Below are 20,802 nucleotides of genomic sequence, written 5' to 3'. Positions count from 1 at the left end.
GCCCGTGGGAACCGTTTTCATTCAAATCATCACGGGTGTATACCATCTAGCCTTCTATGTTTAAGCTTGTCTTTTAGTCAAGTTCATTTTTCTCTGACTGCTAATTTATGAAAGTATGAATTCATCCTCTGATCACACTCAAAGGTTTTGCCCTGGGTTTTATTTCTATTGATCTTCTGTCATCTACCCATGTAGCCTGTGTGAAGGACCTGCCCCAACAGGGCATAGGGTTCCCACTGCTCCTTTCCCATAGGGAAATGGGTATCTCCAGAGCAGTGGCTCTCAACCTTCCCAATGCTGCAACCCTGAACACAATTCCTCCTGTTGTGGGGACCCCAGCCATAAAATTATTTCATTTCTACTTCATAACTATGATTTTGCTACTGTTACAAATCATAATGTAAATATCTGACATGTAGGATATCTGATATGTGACCCCAAGGGGTCATGTCTCACAGATTGAAACCACTGTTCTAGATAATCAAGGAGGACCATTTTAGGAGTTCATCTCTAAAGGGAAAAAAATATGTTTCCAAGTAATTAGCTATTTTTCTTGGAAAATTCTCCCTGTGCCAGGAATAATAATAATGCAGTTATAAATACATTGTCACACTTTCAAAAGTGGGCAAGGAAATAAGAATATTTGCAGCAGTCTGTGTGCTGGAGCCAATCGTAAACAAAGGGGCAAAGGAAAAGGAAAACACAGAGATAACAGTTTCAAGGTGCATGTGATCAGCATCCTTTGGGTTTAGTGGGATGCAGAAAACATAGAGAAAGAAGAAATGGATTCATATCTCAGTCTCAAAATTCGGCACCGTATATAAATCTAAAGATTTGGCCTCTTTAACGTAGCTTCTTGAAGCAGCATTGTGCCTCCGCCTGGGCAGCTGTCAACAGCCAGCACACTGGGAACAGTGCTCAGGACTCCGCAGTAGGGGGTGGCCTAGTGGGGGTGTCCTCAGATCCTTCATTAATTGCTCAGAGAGGAAATTCCAGAAACAGGAGACAAGAAATGGCTGCTTCATTTGCCTTTGAAACTCTAGATGATTCTCAACACTGACGACTTCCAGAGGTTTCTTCCTGCCCTCTTCTCTGCCAATTCTTCCTGCCTGGAAAAAACACACAGTACAAAGTAGGAAAATGCACGTGAAAAAAACATGTACAACAGAAGGACTGACAGGGAAGGACATGCAACGCTGCCCTGCACTGAGGATGCAGGAGCCCAAGAGCATCCGCAAGTCCTGACGTCAGCGTTCGGTCGGAGGTTTAATCCTTAAGAAGGTGAAAACACTGTTCAGGGCTGGACACTGGCTTCATTAGTCAGTTGTCTTGTCCTCGGAAACAGCAGACTTTTTCTAGGGAAGCCTAGTTATGCTACACGACCTCACATGATCCCTGTCTCTCCGTCTCTGTCTGTCTGTCTGTCTGTCTCACTTTTCTGGTTTGGTTTGGTTTTCTTGACTTTGCACTGATAGGAAAGAAGAACTAGGGCTGTGGTATGAAAAGAAGATGGGGTACCAGGACCTCAATACTTCTGGTCCAAGCCCCAAGGGTCAGGGGGTCAGACATGGGAAGGAAAAGCCAAAGGCTGAGATACCTGAGAGGAGTAGAGTGGCCTCCTAGGTGGATGGGAGACTGGGCAGTGGTAGCAGGGCAGCGGTGGGGAGGAACTGGGCCAATCATGAGCCCCTTTCTGTGTTGAGATGGGGCTCATAGAAGGTACAGGGTTGGCTCCCTGGACCTGCCAGGACACACAGCTTGATGAAGACCTACCTGAGACAAGACAACTGGTCAAGGGCCAGGCCAGGGAAGTCTCTTCAAAGCCATCAGAAGGGAGTACAGGCTCAACTGGCCACCCTGCTGCTACAGCCAGTGAGTCCAGAAGGGAGTTACCGTAGTTTCCTCCACTATCATGAGGCCTCTTACAACGTCCAGCTAGATAAATGAACTTAAAATACATAGATAAAATATCCACCTATGCTCACGATTAAGAACACTGACTGCTCTTCCAGAGGACCCTGGTTCAATTCCCAGCACCCACATGGTGGCTCACAACTGTCTGTAACTCCAGTTCCAGGGCATTGGACACCTTCATACCAATGCACATAAAATAAAGTTAAAATGTCCATCTACTAGGCACCATTTTCCATTTTCAAGATTGTTGGGGTACAAACCTTTGAGTTGATCCTAAGATGCACTGACTGGACCCAGAGGGTGACTCCAAAAGAGGCTGAATATTCCAAGAGGCTGATGAGCCCATCCCTCAGCCTGACTCCCACCCTCCCTCTGCAACCCCACAGGGGATGATAAAAATGAATCTAAAGGACATTGCCTGTTTTTTTTCATCTGAAAGTAGTGTGGGTATTTATTGTTGGCAATCCTGACAACATCAACAGCTGTGGATTTTAAAAATGAGAAGTCTGGGTCCCTGCTGCCAATCCTGTGACAGCATGCTCTGAAGTATTGGACAAAAACAATAGTGTTTCCTTACTATAGACTGTATGTGAGTATGTGCAAACATGCCTGTGAGATGTATGTGTGTGAGTGTGCATTTGCAAGAATGTGTATGTGTGTGTGTGAGTGTGTGTGTGTGTATGTGTGTGAGGGTGTTTGAGTGTGCATTTGCAAGTGTGTGTGAGTGTGCATGTGTGTGAGTGTGTGTGTGTGTGTGTGTGTGTGTGTGTGTGTGTGTGTGTATACTGTGAATTCCTATGTGCCAACTCTTTCTACTTGGAATCAATACAGAACAAATTTTTCTTTCTGTTGTTTTGGATTCAGCTGGAGTCGTTGCAACATCAAGTACCTATTGCTTCTAGATCATTTTATAAACAAAAAGCTTTTTAATATGAGTTTTGTTTCTTCTAGATATGGCTAGTCCCTTAAACTGCAGTCAGTCTATGTGACATAAAGTTGAATGTTTGGCATTAAGGGAAAACTCAGATTTGACTAATTTGTGACTTAAAATGAAAGGTTTGGCCGGGCGGCTGTGGCACACGCCTTTAATCACAGCACTCAGAAAGCAGAGCCAGGTGGGTCTCTATGAGTTCAAGGCCAGCCTGGTCTACAGAGCGAGATCCAGGACAGGCTCCAAAGCTACACAGAAAAACTCTGTCTCGAAAACCTAAACAATAACAACAAAACAACAACAAAAAACCCAAAACCAAAAAAAAAAAACAAAAAACAACAACAACAACAAAAAAACCCACACACAAGGTCTGGTGATGCTGCATTTTGCTGCATTTCTTTTTTAAATAGTGAGCAGAAATGTAAAGACAGTTGGAATTACTTCACACACACACTGTCAATCTTTGGTCTAGTTTTTTGACAGGGTCACACTTTGTAGCCATGGCTGGCCTGGGACTCATTATGTAGATCAAGTTGACCTAAAACTGACAGAAATCCACCTGCCTCTGCCTCCTGAGTGCTGGGATTAAAGGCGTGTGTCACTATGTCTGGCTGGAGTTCTGTAAGGAAATATTTGCACTTTAGTGTCATTGTGCTCAAAATTGTGTCAAGCTTTCCTATGTGCTTAACATCACTGTAAGATAAAGGCAAGAGGAGCCGACCTGTGCACTGCTCAGAAAAGGCCAAACTGGGCTTCTAAGGGGAAAGTTTATTTGAAACAAATATTTAAAACAAAAAGAAGGGAATTAAGAAACACATACTAAGGCCAGGTGGTGGTGGCGCACAGCTTTAATCCCAGCACTCGTGAGGCAGATCTCTGATTTCAAGGCCAGCCTGGGCTACAGAGTGAGTTCCAAGACAATCAAGACTATTTTACAGAGAAACCCTGTCCCCAAAAAACAAAAACAAAACACACACACACACACACACACACACACACACACACACACAGAGAGAGAGAGAGAGAGAGAGAGAGAGAGAGAGAGAGAGAGAGAGAGAGAGAGAGAGAGAGAACAAGAAAGAAAAGAAATATACTAAATGGTCAAATATGCTTTTTCCTGATTTCCTGTTTTGAAAGTGTCAGCTTAATTTTCTACAGACACTAACAGTGCTTTACATCCTGAAATGCTGAAAGGTTTGGCTGGCGGGAGGCAGCCTATCCCCCAGACAGGATTGCAACTTTACCTCTTAAGATAACAGAGACTACGTTTCCATATTGAAGTACATCTTATTCTTTTACCATTTTACTTGATTTTGCAAGATTTAAATCAAACCATCAACTTAGAATTGCATTTTCCTAATCTGATATAAAATATATTAGGACTATTTTCTTTCTGTTTGTGGGACAATCTAAAATAGTATCAATCAATCAATCTACAAATATTAGAGAATCTTCATCATATCTTGTAGCTAATGTCAATTTAAGAACTGTGGGAAATAATGTATATGCTTGATTTCTGTCTTGAAGAATTTGTGGTCTTTGCGCAAGAAAAGACAAACATGAATCATTACTCAACACAACGGGACAGTTAATAATCTTAGTGAATGTCAAAAAAGACCACACAGCTGAGTCTATGGCTTAATCAAAGTTCATGTCATTTTAACAGCTGGCAGCTGGGCCGAGGACGTAGCTCAGTGGTGTGGAGCCTGCCTAGCATTTGTGAGTGAGGTCCTGGGTTTGATCCTTAATGAAAGAGAGAGAGAGAAAGAAAGAGAGAGAGAGAGAGAGAGAGAGAGAGAGAGAGAGAGAGAGAGAGAGAGAACATGTAGCTGTAGTGGTAACCTTTACAGCAAGATATGGTGGCACATATCTACAATCCCAGCACTGAAGGGGCTGATGCAGGAGGGTTGTGAGTTCAAGGCCAGCCCAGCTTACATAGCAAGTGCCAGGCCATCTTGGGTGACATAGTAAGAAGAAGGAAGAACAGAGAAGGAAGAAGGAGGGAGAGAAGAAAGGAGGGAGGCTACTCAATAGAGATTTTGTTGCAAAGATGCAGCAGTATCTCCTATGGCAAGAGGCTCTGCTTCTCCACTATACCACGCGTCACTGGAGTCTCCTGGGGAGACTGGCCACAGAGGCTGGCCTAGAACTGACAGAGATAGGCTTGCCTCTGCCTCCTGAGTACTGGGGTTAATTAAGATCATAATGGGAGAAATCACATTGATTTAACTTACATAAATGTTCATTTCCATCTAGTTGTTGTAGCCGGAAGAGAGGTCATATGTCATGTAGAATAATCTTTTTGTACACTGTAAAGATGTGTCTCTTCATAAGATGCCTTCTGATTGGGTTAATACAGAGCTGAATGGCCAATAGCTAGGCAGGAGAGAATCGGCAGGGTTTCCTGGGTAAGAAAGGAACTCTGGGAAGAAGAGAGGCAGAGAGATGCCAGCAAGACACTGAAGAAGTTGGACACATGGTACAGAGTAGAGGTAACTGAGACACATGGCAGAATGTAGATTAATAAAAACAGGTTAATTTAAGTTATAAGAGCTAGTTGGGGAAAAGCCTAAGCTGAGACCAAGCTTTCATAATTAATAATTCTTCATGTCATTTTTTGTGCAGACAGTCCCCAAAAAAGTGTGACTTCATAGACATCTATTCCTTCTTTTTGTTAATAGAACTTGACCATTGGTTTCAGGTGAGAATGTGCCTAAGACCACAGGGATAAATTAAAACAAGTCAAGTTAGTCAAAGTCATTAAAACATTTCCCTTTTGTCATATACAGACTTACTCAGACTCTTTGAACTGGAAGTGAACATACCATACAGTTCTGGAAAGTGAGATTTCAGAAAGCTCCCATTGGAAAGAAAGACTGCCCTCCCACAGGAAAGAGTTACATGAAGAGAGTCATTTCCTGCCACACTCTTGGCACTGCTGCATAAATAGAAGTCACATTGGCTTCTAGAGGGGTCAAGTTGATACCGTGGTTTTATTGACCCTTGACACAAACATGAGAACATTTAGGTAGCTTGCTAGTCAGTTTTTAAAACAGTGATTTCTTATGGACTCAGGCCGGCCTTAAACTCAGGAGCCTCTTACTTCAAACCCCTGAGTGCTGAGATTACAGGCACGGGACACTGGCCCAGCGAGTTTTGTTTTAATTTATTCAGTATTTAATCACATTTAATGAACTACAATTGCCTAAGTAAAAAGGCAGCTGAAATATCAGGTATCTCGTCTGCAATGTTGGCGGGCTAGGCTCTTTCAGAAGGAGGTACAAGGGCACGAAGGAAGGATTTATTGATATGTCTGATGTAGTTTCACATGTGCCAGCAAGGTGCTAAGCACCACACACTAACCTTCCCACTTACTTACACTTGCTCCGATCCTCTAAGGTGAAATAATAGTCTCTCCCTGTAGACAGGAAAATGGAGCTTCAGAGTACATGTGGGTTGCTCACTAAGTACAGTGTCAGGGGGACTGGCTGAAGAGATGCTCAGCAGTTAAAAGCACGCATTCCTCTTGCAGAGGATCAGGGTTCTGCACCCAGCACATACATGGTGGCTCACAGCCATCTGTAATTGCAGTTCCAGGGGATCTGATACCCTCCCCTGACCTCTGTGGGCATCATAAACACAAGTGGTATACATAAATGTAAATAAACCCAAAGAAATTTAAGTACAGTGCTAAAAACAATGCTAATCTAGACCCAATCTAGAGACCCAATCTAGAGAGTTGCTCCCTCTCTGCCTCACAGTCCACAATCACACAAACCACAGTACTGAAGGGCTCCAAGCTAAAGGCAGAGCAGACAGATTCCATGGACTGGACCTCCCAGAACAGGTCAGAGAGTGACCAGGAAGCAAACAGAACTCAAAGAGTGAACTCAAAATGAAAGAGCATCATGCATGGAGGAGGCCCGGGAGGCTGAGTGAGGTACGGGATGTGCTCAAAAGTAGTTGTCTTCATGAAACCGAAACTGTGGACATGACTCTATATCCCAATACAACTTTTTATTTTTAAGGAAGAGGATGCCCAGACAATCTGACGAGTGCTTCACCCAGGGGGAAGGCACACATCAAAGATGTCTGAGAGCCAGCAAAGGGCTTAGATTTAATACAATAAAAGTTGTGGTTGGGAACCCTGGCAGAGAAAAAGAGCAACATGTTGGCTGCAGAAGCTGATGGAGATTTAAGACAGGGCCACAATATGAAGAGAAAGTGGCCTGATGTTTTTAAAGCCAAGGATGTGTCTTATAGTCTAAAGGCAAGTTGTGGGGCTAGGAAGGAAGACCCGTCAGGAAGTAAGTTTAAAGGAGAACCAATAAAAGTTGTTGACTGACGGGATACGAGAAATGCCAAGACCATGCTTCCTTCCACAGCCTCCCCCTTCGCTCCGAGGCTCACGGACTCTGTGTGCGTCTTCTCTTTTAGCACACTGTGCTCTTCTTTCAGCCGGTGTGCTGTTCTTCTGCCTGTTGCTTCCCCTTCCTCAGTGCTGACGGAAATGCTCGGCTGCAGCTACACAAAAGAAAACTTCTGCCAAGTGGTCTGAGATGAACTCCACACAGGATGTGGGGAAACTCTTTTGAGGAGAAAAGGGAAATCTGAGCTTATCCATTTTTAGGAAATCAGGTTACTCTAGATCCCACAGTGTCGGACCTTTCCCGCTAACCTCTGAACGCTGAGCCTGAGTGCTGTGTGGCCTTGTCTGTCTGTCTGTACTGCTCCATAGATATCCTCACTCTAAACTCAGGGCTGGCTGCAGGGACGGAAAAAGTTGTCAGTACATTATTGCTCTGAGCGAACTTCTTTGGGTTGTCAGGTGGCCTCTTTAAAGGCCACCTACAGGGGCTGGAGAGGTGGCTCAGCAGGGAAGAGCACGGGCTGCTCTTGCCGAGGATGGGGGCTTTGTTTGTAGCACCTGCATGGCACCTCAAAACCCTCCGAGTGCACCTGATGCCCTCCGCTGACCTCTGATGTGGTCCGCAGACATGCACGCCCACAAAACACCCACATGCACAGAAAGTGTTCTTACTGAAAAATAAAATAATAAAGTGAAATAGAGCATCTCTCTGGAAATCGCATCCTCTCTTCCAAAGCCCCTGGCATTTCCAAAGCAGGCCTGAAAGTGGGGGACATGTCTGTTAGGAGGATGCCCAAAGAGAGCCTCAAAGGCACACAAGGTTCAACAGTTGGTGCTTACGCCCAGGGATTTCTTCTCCTCTCTTGTTTGTGGCTTAGAGCTCTTTAATTTAGGAACAAAAGAATTCTTAGAAATGAATATAACTCTGCTTCACTGTGTTAGACCAGAACTTCGGAGGGGCCTACAGGATATATCAGGAAATACAGAAGGAAGTCAGACTCCTCCACACAATATGGCAGAGGCAACAGCTTCAAGGAAACATAAACAGAGACTAGGAACCAGCCATTTTCACAAGAGAAACCTGCACGGTAGACAAACAGCAGGAGAAGCTTCAATTCTACCACCAACCGGGGAATTCATAGCTGAGGCGCCACCCGGCCATCAGTTTAGCAGAGAACAAGCGCTCTATCAATATTGGCTAGTAGACAGATAATTGATGACATCTACACACATACTCAGCTAGAGAAACGTGAGCTGATATTTATAGCACTTTAAAGGGCAGTTTCTTGCGATTACAATTTGTGATGAAGTTAAGAATAGAAGAATTTTCTCTTTCCCTTTCTAATCCCTGAACATTTGATAATTTTGGTCTATAAAACAAACTGATAATATACTAACTGAAGAAGGAAAAGAACACAAATTAATTAATATCCAAGCACATGGGAACCTAAGTATGAAACCGTAGATAGCTGAAGCCCAAACAGCATTCTGAGCTAAAGGAAGAAGTGGTTTGAGGTTTTTGGTGGTGGTTGCCATGGTCATAAGAAGGAATAGGGGGCTAGCTCCTTTAGAGGGAGAAGCAGACCACAGGCCAGTGTTGCAGCTTGGGTATTGATGGTCTTGATGGTACTATGGCAGCTGCTATTGACTTCCAGGAGTGGAGTTATAGGGGGAAGTCCTTGGGTTCCTGGGGGCATGCCTCCAAGTTGGACTATGTGCTCTCAACCTGTCTTCTTTCTCTTAGTTCCTGGCTCATGACACAACTGGTTTTGCTCTGCCATGATGCGTCACCCTTGCCAGAATCCCAAAGCAAAGATGTCATGTGACCTTAGAATAGTGCAGTGGTTCTCAACATATGGGTCACGACCCCTTTGGGGTTTTATAACAGAAGCAAAATTACAGTTATGAAGTAGCAACAAAAATAATTTTGTGGTTGGGGGTCTCCACAACATGAGGAACTGTATTAATGGGTCACAGTATTAGGAAGGTTGAGAACTAGAGCCTCAAGAATCTGAGTCAACCTAAGTCTTTTCTCATTATAAGCTCATTGCTTCGTGTATTTCACCACAGAGAACTACTGAGATAGTGAGAGGAAGGAATGCATGGTGAAAAAAGTCATTCTTGTTATGTACATGCTCCGTTGGGTCAGAACCCACAGAAGAATGGATGAAGGCTTCTGGTAGTCTCTCAGAGCCAGATGTTACACCCTTAACCATCCTCTTCCTGTGAGCTAATTGTTCATTTTAATGAGACTTAAGTGGGGAGGAAGGAGGTGAGACAATTACATTCCTCCTGAAGGAACTCCCCACGTCAGATCAAAGAATGTCACATGAATCTCCTCCTGGAACTTCTGGAGGAAAAGAGGATATGGGAGAACAGGGTGGGAAGTCAGAGGATGTCCTTTGAGTTCAAAGCACTTGGCATTCCAATGGCCATAGTCTGGGAAGTGCTTGCATTTTCTGAAATGAAATCTATATCTATATCATCTATCTCTACATCATACCTCTACCATACCTATACCTATATCTATAAATATCCCATGGCCCCAACAGTTATACCTTTTCAGTGTTTATCCCAAGAAAATGTTCATGTGACTCCAATGAAATAATTCATTAAGTATTATTTATAACAATGAAAAAAATAGAAATAACCTAAATGTCCATTAACAGAGAGTGACTTCTAACTATGGCAGAATCACACTGTGTAAAGGCATGCCACATATGAAAGTGCTTTAGTAAATCTAAATACTAACATTAAATATTACTGAGTTATAGTATTAAGAGCAAAATGTCAGGCTGTAGAGCTGTGTGTGATGGCGCATGCCTGTATTCCCAGTACATGGGAGGCAGAGGTAGCCTGGGCTACATAGTGGATTTCAGTGAGACCTTGTCTCACAAAACAGGCAGCTGAGTGTTGACACAATGGAGCGTCACCATTTGTACATTACAATTCCACTTGCATTTAAAAACACTGCTGTGGAATGCTGCCCTGACACGGCATGGCTGTTGCCATCTGGACACTGTAGCCACTGTGATTACCCACATAAAAGACCCTCACAGTATTGGGATTCCCTTCCAGAGGGGAGGAAGAGCTCCCAAGGCAACAAGGCAGTGAATGGGATTACCAAGGAGACTACCAGGAGGCAGTGCCTGCATCCCGCCCTCCCCTGAGGATACCATCAGCATTGGCAGCTGCTGAGGGAAAGTCACCCTCCTTTGGCACAGCGTTACCCTGCTCCTGTCGGAAATCCCTCATCCATGCTCTCTGAGAAATTCTATATGAACCCACTGGCTCACCAAGGCAGTCTCGGATGGAGTCATTACTTTGGCCTGTCACTGGTATACTATCTTGGGCATTTGTTCATGTTTCCCTAGGGAAAGTTAACAAGAATAATATATTCTCTCTAAGGACAATATAAAGCACAACTATATATATTCTACAAGTATAGAATATCATATATCCTCTACTTAATGAGTATTTTCTACAAGTACAGATACCAAATATTTTATCTAAATGAAGAGACTATCCATAAAAAAAGAGCAGAAAGAATTCATGCCAAGCTACCAACAGTCACTCTCCCCGGGGAAACAAGGCTGCAGAGTTAGTGATCCAGGGGGAACAGGAGCCTTCATCTTAGTGCTCTGAGTATGTTTTAAGAAAGAGAAACAGAATAAATGTATAGAAATAAAGATGAGAGTGGCTAGGGATAAGGAAAAGAGAATGTGTTCTACCTTCTCCTTAATTTTTCTACAACTAACAAATGCTTCTCTGGCATTGCTCAGTGATGCCTCCAAACAGAAACCGTAGCCTCGAAGTGACTGGAAGATGTATGTGAGTTAGGGAGTCAGTGGTGTGGCCAAAGCTAGAGGTGAGATTGTCAAACATTCGATCCCAGAGTTTGGGGAAGGTACCAGGAAGGTTACTAACCGACAGTACCAAAGAAGATGTGAGATTTTCCTCTCTATTGAGTAGGTAACCTCGATTCACGGGCATAGGTTGGCATCTGTTGTATTGAATGTGTCCCTCAAAGTCCATGTATTAGGAACTTAATCCCCAACACAACAGTGCTGGGACCTTTAAGAGGTGTGTGATTCTTGGAGGATGATGACTGTCGTTATCACAGGAGTCAGTGAGTGATCAAGGCGTCGAGCACATAAGGAAAGGACGTGTCTGTGGCTCTAACCCGCTCATTTTCCACCCCACTCTCTCCCTTCTCGCATGCGCTCTCCTGCTTTGGCCTAGGTGGTAACAGCAAGAAAGTCTTTATGGGTGCTGGTACTTCAATACCAGATGTCCCAGACTATAAGAGTGTCCAGTGCTATTAGAAACACTCTTTTATTTTTAAACAAACTATCCAGTCTCCCATATTTTAATATAGTGCCTCGAAATGGACTAAGAGTGTCCTCTGTTCAGGCCACAAAATACTACGACATGAACATGATTCATCCAAGCTCTGTGATGCTTTCTAACAAAAATCACCACTTCTCCAAGCTTCAATAAAAAGCCCCTCATTTCCACCTGTGACCCCATGAGAAAGGGCTTTACTATCCTCGTGGCTTCTCAACATTCTGCTCACAGACACCTGGGTATTTTCTGCAGACTCTCCAGCATTCTCCCTCCTCTGCTGGACACTCACCAGTACGCAGCCAGCTTCCTCATGGCAATGTACTCGAAAGCTTCCGGTCTCCCCATTATTCAAAGGTATTTCCACATTGTCAGGTATTTCTATGGTAACAGCTTTCTCCCTATAGCAACTTTCTTTGTTCATTTGGGTCACTCTAATAAAAGTACCTTAAACTGGGTGGCATATAAACAGAAATTTCCTTGTCAGTGTTCTGGAGAATACAAAGTCTCAAGTAAAGGCGTCAGCATGGTCGGTACCCAGTGATGGCATTGCTGGTTTGTGGGCTGCTACTTTTTGCTGTGTCGAATCAGGGGACAACTGAACTCCCTTGGGCTCAACCCTCATGACCTAAACATCCCCTAAAGGCATCATCTCCTGATACCACCTTCTCAGGCTGGGACTAGCATGGTCAGAAGAAAGCAGTTGATGGGCTTTCTTCTCTTTGGTGGGTTGTCTGGAAGCCTGAGCCTAATCCTACTTAGCATCATAGACAGGGCAAAAATAACCAACACTGTTAAATGAGAAAAGACCTCAAGGCCTCCTCCTTGGAGTACTGCCATGACAGGCAGGGACTTAGGCATAATTCTGTCTGTTAGCCCTTTCTTCCTCTCCATAGTTTGCGACTATCTCACAAGCAAACTGTGTTTAACGTGAAGCTCTGAAACTTACCAATGGTGTGATCTTCACTTCCATCTACTTTCTCCTCTGCAAAATGAGGATAATAACAGCAGCTATGGGGCTAGAGAAACAGCTTAGTGTATAAGAGCATTTACAGTGGAAACAAAATGATCTGAGTTCAAATCCCTAGCATCCACATAGAAGCAGGACATGACCACAAATGCCTGTGCCCAGAACTGGATGGCAGAGACAGGTAGATCCAGCTCTAGGGCTAAACAGCCTAACTGAAACAGCAAGCCTCAGAGAGACCCTACCTTAAAAAATAAGGTGATCCATCCTCTTCAGGCCTTCATATGCCAGAGCGCATATGCATCCATGTGTGCATACACCACAGTGCACACACACACACACACACACACACACACACACACAATGATGTCGATGATGGTGATGATAGCTGTTACTATATGGGGATCACATAGAGGGATCCAGTGGCCCAGCTATAGTAACGCCTGGCGCAGGCGAGCAGCATATTGGCCGGTGTCAATGCCTATTGTTACTTCCCACAAGTCAATCACTTTTCGGAGTTGTATCGTGTTCTGTGAGGCACTCTGAAGCTTAGGTCAGCTTGGTTCAGAATGGCAGCAAAATTCAGACAGCTTGCTCAGAAACCTGAATGCTGAATGAATAAACCCCTATACAAGTGCTAGGTGCATTTAATGCCATGTGCCATTAGGGGAAGTGAAGACTGCTGGCCTGCTTCTTCACTACTTTTTGAGGTTTTGTGGGCTAGCTACCCAATAAATTTTGTTTGTATATTCATTTTTTTACTTTAATTATGTGCAGATGTGTCTGAGTGGGACTATGTGCACATGAGTGTGAGTGCCTTTGGAGGCCTAGTCTTAGAGCCTTTAGAGTTACAGGCAGTTGTGAGCAACCTGACCTGGGTGCTGGGAACCAAACTCAGTTCCTCTGCAAGAGCAGTAACACTCTTAACCTCCAAGCCGCCTCTCCAGCCCCAACTCCCAATAAATTTTAATGAGTTTCCTTCCCCGCACAAGTCGGCCAAAACTTCTGGGCCAACTGTTTTACCGAAATAGGTGATGAGTAAGGTCAGCCAAAGTACTTTTTAAGAAGAAAACTCACAGCTGAAACATTTACAGCTCTTGGATTATGTAGCATCACATCCCTCTCTTGTTCCCAAATGCTGGTAAGAGTCCACCGACCGTTTCACAAGCCCCTTCCATTGCTGCTCTGTGAGGCGTGTCAAGGAAAGGCCTTCCTTCCCTCTGTGTTGCATTGTGACACAGACAAGGACTGTATGCTGGGCAGCGAGATGATCCAGGGATGAAATAATTCAGCAGGAATGGGGGCTTGGAAATAAATCTTACTCTCAGGATTCCCAGGGAGACGGAGGAGATCTGAGCTATTTCTCCTGCATGTGAGTGAGGTCTGAGCCAATCCCCTTCAGCCTCGGGGTTTGCTGCCTCCTCGGCTTGGTTTCTACGGGACGTCCTGCTGGTTCACCTTTAGCGCTGGCACCTGCATGGTAGTTTACGCATTCAGCACTTAATTTCCTAAGCAAACCATCTGGATTTCGATGTCAATCTGAACCAAGCTGAGTGGCCTCAAAAGATTTGTTTAGAAATATAACTTTGAGAAGTGATTGGCTTGCATTGCTTGAAAGTGTAACTAACGCAGAGTCTGATTTAACCAATATTGTTTAAGATAACAAACCAATTAAAAATATTAATATTTATGTAGAGATTCAGGATAGCCATAACAAAAATCATGACAATGGTCTACAGATGACATTCCCAAGAGCATACATCAGGGTAAATTTTCTGTCCGAAATTCCAGACTTTGAGAACTCCGAACTGGCAGAGGGCTGTAAAGCACCTTGGTACACAGCTCAGTGGGTGAAGTTGCCTACTGCCACCACGCCTGACAGCCTGAGTTCAACTCCTCGTGGTAGGAGAACCAATTCATGCAAGCTGTCCTCTGACCTCCATAAGCATGCCACCCTGTACAAACACACACACACACACACACACACACACACACACACACACACACACACACACACAGATGCCACATGGGCAAGGAAACATCTGGGTCTAGCTATAGCCCACAGACTGCTATATGGCACACAGTATCTGCAATGGGAAGAACACACAGGACTGGCCTGAGGACGAGCCATAGGAGGTGCTGGAAGCCCAGGACAAGTACTTTGTGACTGAGTCCTTCTGCATCAGAGCTGAGGCAGCACACTGGTTGACCATAGGTAGCTGACTGCACTTAATGGCTCATGCTGGAGGTACTGTGCCTGGACCACTCCCACCACACCTCCCTGCTGCCAGTGTGCCAAGCCTGGCCTGTGGAATCCCCTGCTACACCTGGCAGTCTGACCCTTGATACAAGTACCAGTGTCTGTAAACTGTTCTGTCCATCTCTGTACACGCTCACCCCCTTGACCTGCGCAGAAAGACGACACAACACAGTAACCCTGGATGCCCCAGTTTACAGTATAAAGAAGTGTATGGACTCCACCCACATGACTGCAGGAGAGTGGCCCACAGAGCAGAAGCCAGCGTGGCCCACAGCACTGAGAGGATTAGAAGTACTGCAGCAACACTTTTGTGGCACAGCGATGTCTATGAAGGCATTGGGCTTCATGCTAATCATTTTTCGAGGGTATGTACCAGGGACTTATTCAGCTCATTATAGACACTGAGGTGTCAATTTCTATAATCTAGGAGTGAGGAAGAGGAAGTCTGACTGGGCAGTAGAATGTGGATGGAAGCCAATGCTACTTTTGAGGGGTATGAATATTTCAGAGTGTGTGTTATACCATTCAAAAGCTAACCAGAAGCTACTGGAGACTAAAATTGTGCTCATTTCAGTATTTACATATAATGAAAATTGTAAATTAAAGTGTCAGCCTTATTCCTTCTGTTAATAGTCTCTGGCAGATAAGAAAGCAGTATGGAGATTTGTTTCTGAGCAGATATGAATTATGCTAACCTTGCCACACTGAAATGTTTACAGTCAGTTTTGATCTTAACAGTTATTTTCCTTGGTTTAAGTAAAGTTTTTGTAAGATTTCAAGAAAGTGTCACCAACCTTGGGATGTTAATGCTCCCCTAAGAGCCACAGAGTATCTAACAAAAAAAACAGGACCATGCATAAGAAACCCCTTCTCCAGTTTTTGGTCAGAGGAGACCAAGACACTTCCAAAACAATATAGACTATTGGCCTCCTCCTTGGCTGCCTCCCAGAGTTTGAAGACAAGGCCCTCCTGCTGAAGAACCACACACTTGGGACACAGGACTTGGAGGAACTGAGCTGGGACGCATCCAGAAGCTTCCTCCCTGACAGGTGGCTCGTCGTCGTCCCGGAAGGTACCTGGAAAGCTGCTGAGAGCAGTAGTCCTTTTGGACTGCAAAGCCCACAAACCACCACAGTGACTGCACTGGCAACATTGTCACAATGCAGAAATAGTGGCACTTTTCATCTTGGGTGTCACCAAAGGGTTAATGACCTAAAAGCCTCAGATGAACTGAGAAAGTCCAGACAGGCAAGTTGACATGCTGGTAACATCTGCAGGCAGTTACGATCCTGGAAGCTCCTGACAAGAAGGTCACATATCCCCCTTTGTTGGCATTTACAACTTCCAGACTGCAGAGGAACAGATCTGCAGATGGAATCTTCCATCCCGGAAGTTCCTTTTCTGTCCTATAAAACCCTCGCTAAGTCTCTACTCCCATGGAAAGACTGCTGCCCTTTATTGTTCTGGTAAATGGCCGCCTGCCTCTGAGATCAGCCTCTTTCTTTTCACACTGCCTCCATCAAATCCCAATCTAACATTTGGTCCTGAAACCCAAGAGAGGTTGTGGCTGCTGTGCCCCCACTCCCTGGTGATCTCTCTCTCCTCCCTTTTCTGATGCCCATCCCATCGACACTGTGATTCACTTGGTTTACTACAGATTGAACAGCTGCCAGTTGCAACTTGAAACCTCTGGGATTTGGGGGCCTTCGCCGCCTACATAAGCCGTGCAAGCTCCACTCTGGAGTGTTATTGGCATGCCACATAAACTCAGCTTGGGTCGTTTTCCTGTCTGTCTTCCTATCTCTCCCCGCCACTTCTACTGAGCTCCAGAACAGAGGTTCTTGACTGTTCCCTAGACCGCACCCACTACTACATACTCACTGCTAAGGTGGGTCTCTGCCAGCATCAGGAGGGGCCCCAGACCTCGGCCTTGGCCAGAACTCCAGGAGTGCCTTGGCTTTGGCCACCTGATTTCCACAGGCAGGGGACACCCTCTTCTGCAAATCACATTTGTTCCTCCAGCTGCTGTCTGAACTCAGGGGACAACCTGGGGCATGACTGTAGTTTCCTTCTCCTTTGCCTTCTGTGATGACTTCCAAATTGTCTGCGCCCAAGGACACTCCTAGGCACCCCTAAAATCCAACCTTGAAACTTCAGGTCTAGCCAGCCTCAGACCCACCACTCTAATGTGGCTCTCTGCTCAGATGTGGTCCCAAGATCAATTAATTATAGGACAGCCATGCCTGGCCAGGGTTCCGGACTTTCGATTTCCAAATTCTCTCTGACTCTAGAGGAGTTCATCAGACAAAACCTCAAATGCTGAAGTTCCTGCCTTCACACCTTCTTTTATCTCCACCCCGGCCTTCCCTTTGTTCCTCCATTTCCACATAACAGCTCAAGCTTCTAAACCTAATCCCTGAGCTCTCTCTCAGGTGTTAATCAGCTGGTGAGCCTGCTCCCCATCAAACTTGTCTCCCACTCTGCCTAGCCACACCCCACAGACAAACTGCTGACCCCTAGATCTCTTTCTGACACCAAAGGTCCAGTTGAGACCTGAGACCTCTCCCCTCTTAGGGACCCCTAAATCCTGCCCAGAACAAATGGACAGTCTGGTCCATATGGCTGCTGATGGTTTTTATTGTCCTGGGTGTGGCACAATAGAATTTTATCTGCTATGGCACCAAACAGGAGCTGCTAAAATGAAAGTGGTGGGGGCAGGAGCAGAGTAGCCCCTATGTATAGGTGACTTTGGCAAATTGTCCTGTGCTGTTTAAGCTGTCAGGAGTGGACATTTGGTCCTCCCATTTCAGACTCAAGCATGTGTCTTACAATGTCCACCAAACCTGTCTTGGGTCAGACTGGCCTCCTGACGCTGTGACAAGAGAACAAGATAGCCTGAATGGTAAAGGTACTGGCCTATAGACAGCTAAGGGTAAACCATTTTCAGCATCCGTTACTGTTATTTATCTCACAACACAGAGATGTCTTTAGGATAAATGGCTACAGAAGGTACAAAAAGCCAAAGCTAGCCCCCTGACTCCATGGCAGGGGAAAGTACAGTGACTGAGGAGCTGCCAGCACCCTCCCCAATCCTGGAACTGAGCTGCTAACATTCCATAGAGAAATTTTGGAAGTTACTCTCCTCCTGGAAGCAAAGCAGAGTTTTTAAAAGCACCTTTCTCTCTCTCTCCTTCCCTTGTCTCTCCTGCAGCCCTGAGAGAGACCTCACGGTGTGATTCTGGAGACGCCAACAGCAACACATGAACTCTGCTTCCTTGAGCTGAGACCATGGAATTCCTTCCTCTGTTTCTTACTAGGTTATTTTGGGCCTACCTGCCAAGGCCATGGGTACAGTCTCCTGTCTGTGGCAGGCCTACCTGCCAAGGTCATGGGTACAGTCTCCTGTCTGTGGCACATGTTTCCACAGAGCACCGAGGAGATGGTAGTGGTCTGTGCTGCAGCCTGGGGCCATTTTGAGGCCCGTGGCCAGGCTGCCTCCAGGGGCCACATTGATATGTGAGGCCTGAGCTGCCACCTGAGAACATAATGAGGTCTTGGTCCTTGCTGCCACCGAAGGCCACATCTGGGCCCGAGGCCCTGCTGTAGCTTGGGTCTGTGTTGATGCCCATGGTCCAGGTTGCCACGAGGGCCCATGTGGAAGTCAGTAGTCTGTGCTACCACCTGAAGCCACATTGCTGTCTATAGGCTGTGCTGCCACCAGAGACCACACTGGTCTGAGTGGCCTGTGTGCCACCTGAGGGAGGCCACGATGACGTACGGGCTTGAGCTGCCACTGAGGGCCATGTCTGGGTCTGTGGTCCTACTGCAGCCAGGGTCTGTGTTGATGTCGTGGTCAAGTGACCACCAAAGGCCATGGGGATGTCCATGGTATGTGGTACTGCCTAAAGCCATGCAGCCACTGTGGGCCATGCAGCTACTGGGAGCCATACTGAGCTGCGTGGCCTGTACTGCCACCTGAGGCCATCTTGATGACCGGGGTCCAGCTTGTCTGGGTCTGTGGTCCTGCTTTAGCAGGTGCCATGTTTGTGGCCTGTGCTACTCCCAGACACCAAGTGGAGCCCCACGATCCGTGCTCCCACTGACTGCAAAGAGCAAGAAGGCTACTTTTGCCATGGCATGGATGACTGCAAGAGCACCGTTGAGGAGAGACATGGAAGGCCCCTGTGACAGCTCCTACCCCTACCCCAACCTGCCCCCCCCCCCCCCCCCGAGTAAAGTGACAGCCTAGACAGGAAGCCACCAGAGAACACTTTTAAAAAGGGTGACAGAGGTGCTCTCCACAACAGATGGCTTCTGGTGGAGGTGTGGGAGGAGGACTCAGTTCTATCTCAAGGGAGGGGAGCACTAAGAAGTTGACCATGCTCTAGAAAGTACATAGATAACACAAAGTGACTTGTTTTTTTTATTACCTTTTACTTCATTTGCAGGGAGGTCGTAAGGGGAGGGGGGTGGACATGAAAGGACTGGGAAGGGATTGTGATGGAGTGCATGCTGTGAAACTCCCGTAGAATCAATAAAAATGTTATATGGGAAGAAAAAAGTCTATGCATGAGAAAAAAAAGGAGACATCCATAAAACTTTCCAATCCCACTGAACCCTCAAGGTATTGCACCCCTTTTAACCAAGGTGGTTTTTGTTTTTTGTAATTTTAATGCTTTGTGACTCAAGGATAAATTGCCAATTGCAAGACCCGCTGCTGCAGTGAGGGTCTATTGCAGCCAACTCTGCTGGGTCCCAATGCCTGCTGCAGTGAGGGTCTGCTGGAGATAGCTCTGCTGGGTCCCAATGCCTGCTGCCTGTTCCTGCCTAGTCTCTCCAGGCCCATTTTACTCTGAGATAGAACGCCTCCCCCACCCTCAAACTCCACATTCTTCTACTTTTGATTCTGCATGACCCAGATCTAACAATTTATCTCCTAGAGATTCCTATGTTATATTTCTTTTTCACAATAAAAATTACAAATTAGATTAATAAATTATAGAAAACCTCACTAATAACAGTCAAAATTTGGTTTATTATGTATCTTATGCACAATTGTGTTTATATAGACTTACTCCATGTGATCACGGTTTGGAATCATGTACTTAACACCACATTGACTTATAAATAAGTGCTCAGGTAAAATGAAATTGTCAACTTGGCCCAACTTCATTTTGTTCATAGTAAAACTAAAGTTTTTTTAAAAAAAATTATATAAACACAAAAACTATATTTAAAAACTGTGATCACAGAGGTTAAACAAACAGAGGTGGCTGGTGGTCCTGAATCTTTCTTTAGAACAATTAACATGAGTTTCAAAAACTGAAAAATTTTAATTTATATATATATATATATATATATATATATATATATATATATATAAACCTAGGGGGATAAAAAGAGGGAGATCTACTGTATGGCCATAAAAATACTCTCCTACATACTGAGAAAAACTTTTCAGTGGGGAATAAACTTGATTCATTGGCACAAGAAAGGGCTTTCTGAATTGAACATTGATAGCAAGGGCATGGAGACCAAAAACTAGTAAGTGAGCCCTCATCAAGGTGAAAACCTTCTGTGTGGCAAAGGACAGCGTCATCTAGCAAATCAGCAGCCTACAGAATGGGATATAGGGTTAATATTTAGAATATATAAAGAACCAAAAAACCTAAACATCAAGAAGCAAAACCCAACTAAAAAATGGGATATAAAACTAAGTGGAATTCTCAAAAGATGAAACACAGATGTCTGAGAAGCTCAATGGAATATTATTCACCTATTAAGAAAAATGAAATTTGAAGGTAATAAATGGAACTATAAAAATTACTGAGATAACCCCCAAACTAAACATTGCATGTTTTCTCTTATATGTAGACATCAGCTTTTGATATGTGTGCTACAAGTCAAATAACCAGAGATTACGTACCTAGTAAGGGACCAGGTGGAAAAGGGGCCTTTCAAGGACAAGGAAATAGAATATACTGTTATGGAGTGACAATGGACAAACTAGACTAGCA

Source organism: Peromyscus eremicus, chromosome 16_21 (genome assembly GCF_949786415.1).
Source record: "Peromyscus eremicus chromosome 16_21, PerEre_H2_v1, whole genome shotgun sequence".
NCBI classification, from domain to species: domain Eukaryota; kingdom Metazoa; phylum Chordata; class Mammalia; order Rodentia; family Cricetidae; genus Peromyscus; species Peromyscus eremicus.
Note: the sequence above shows the minus strand (reverse complement) of the source record.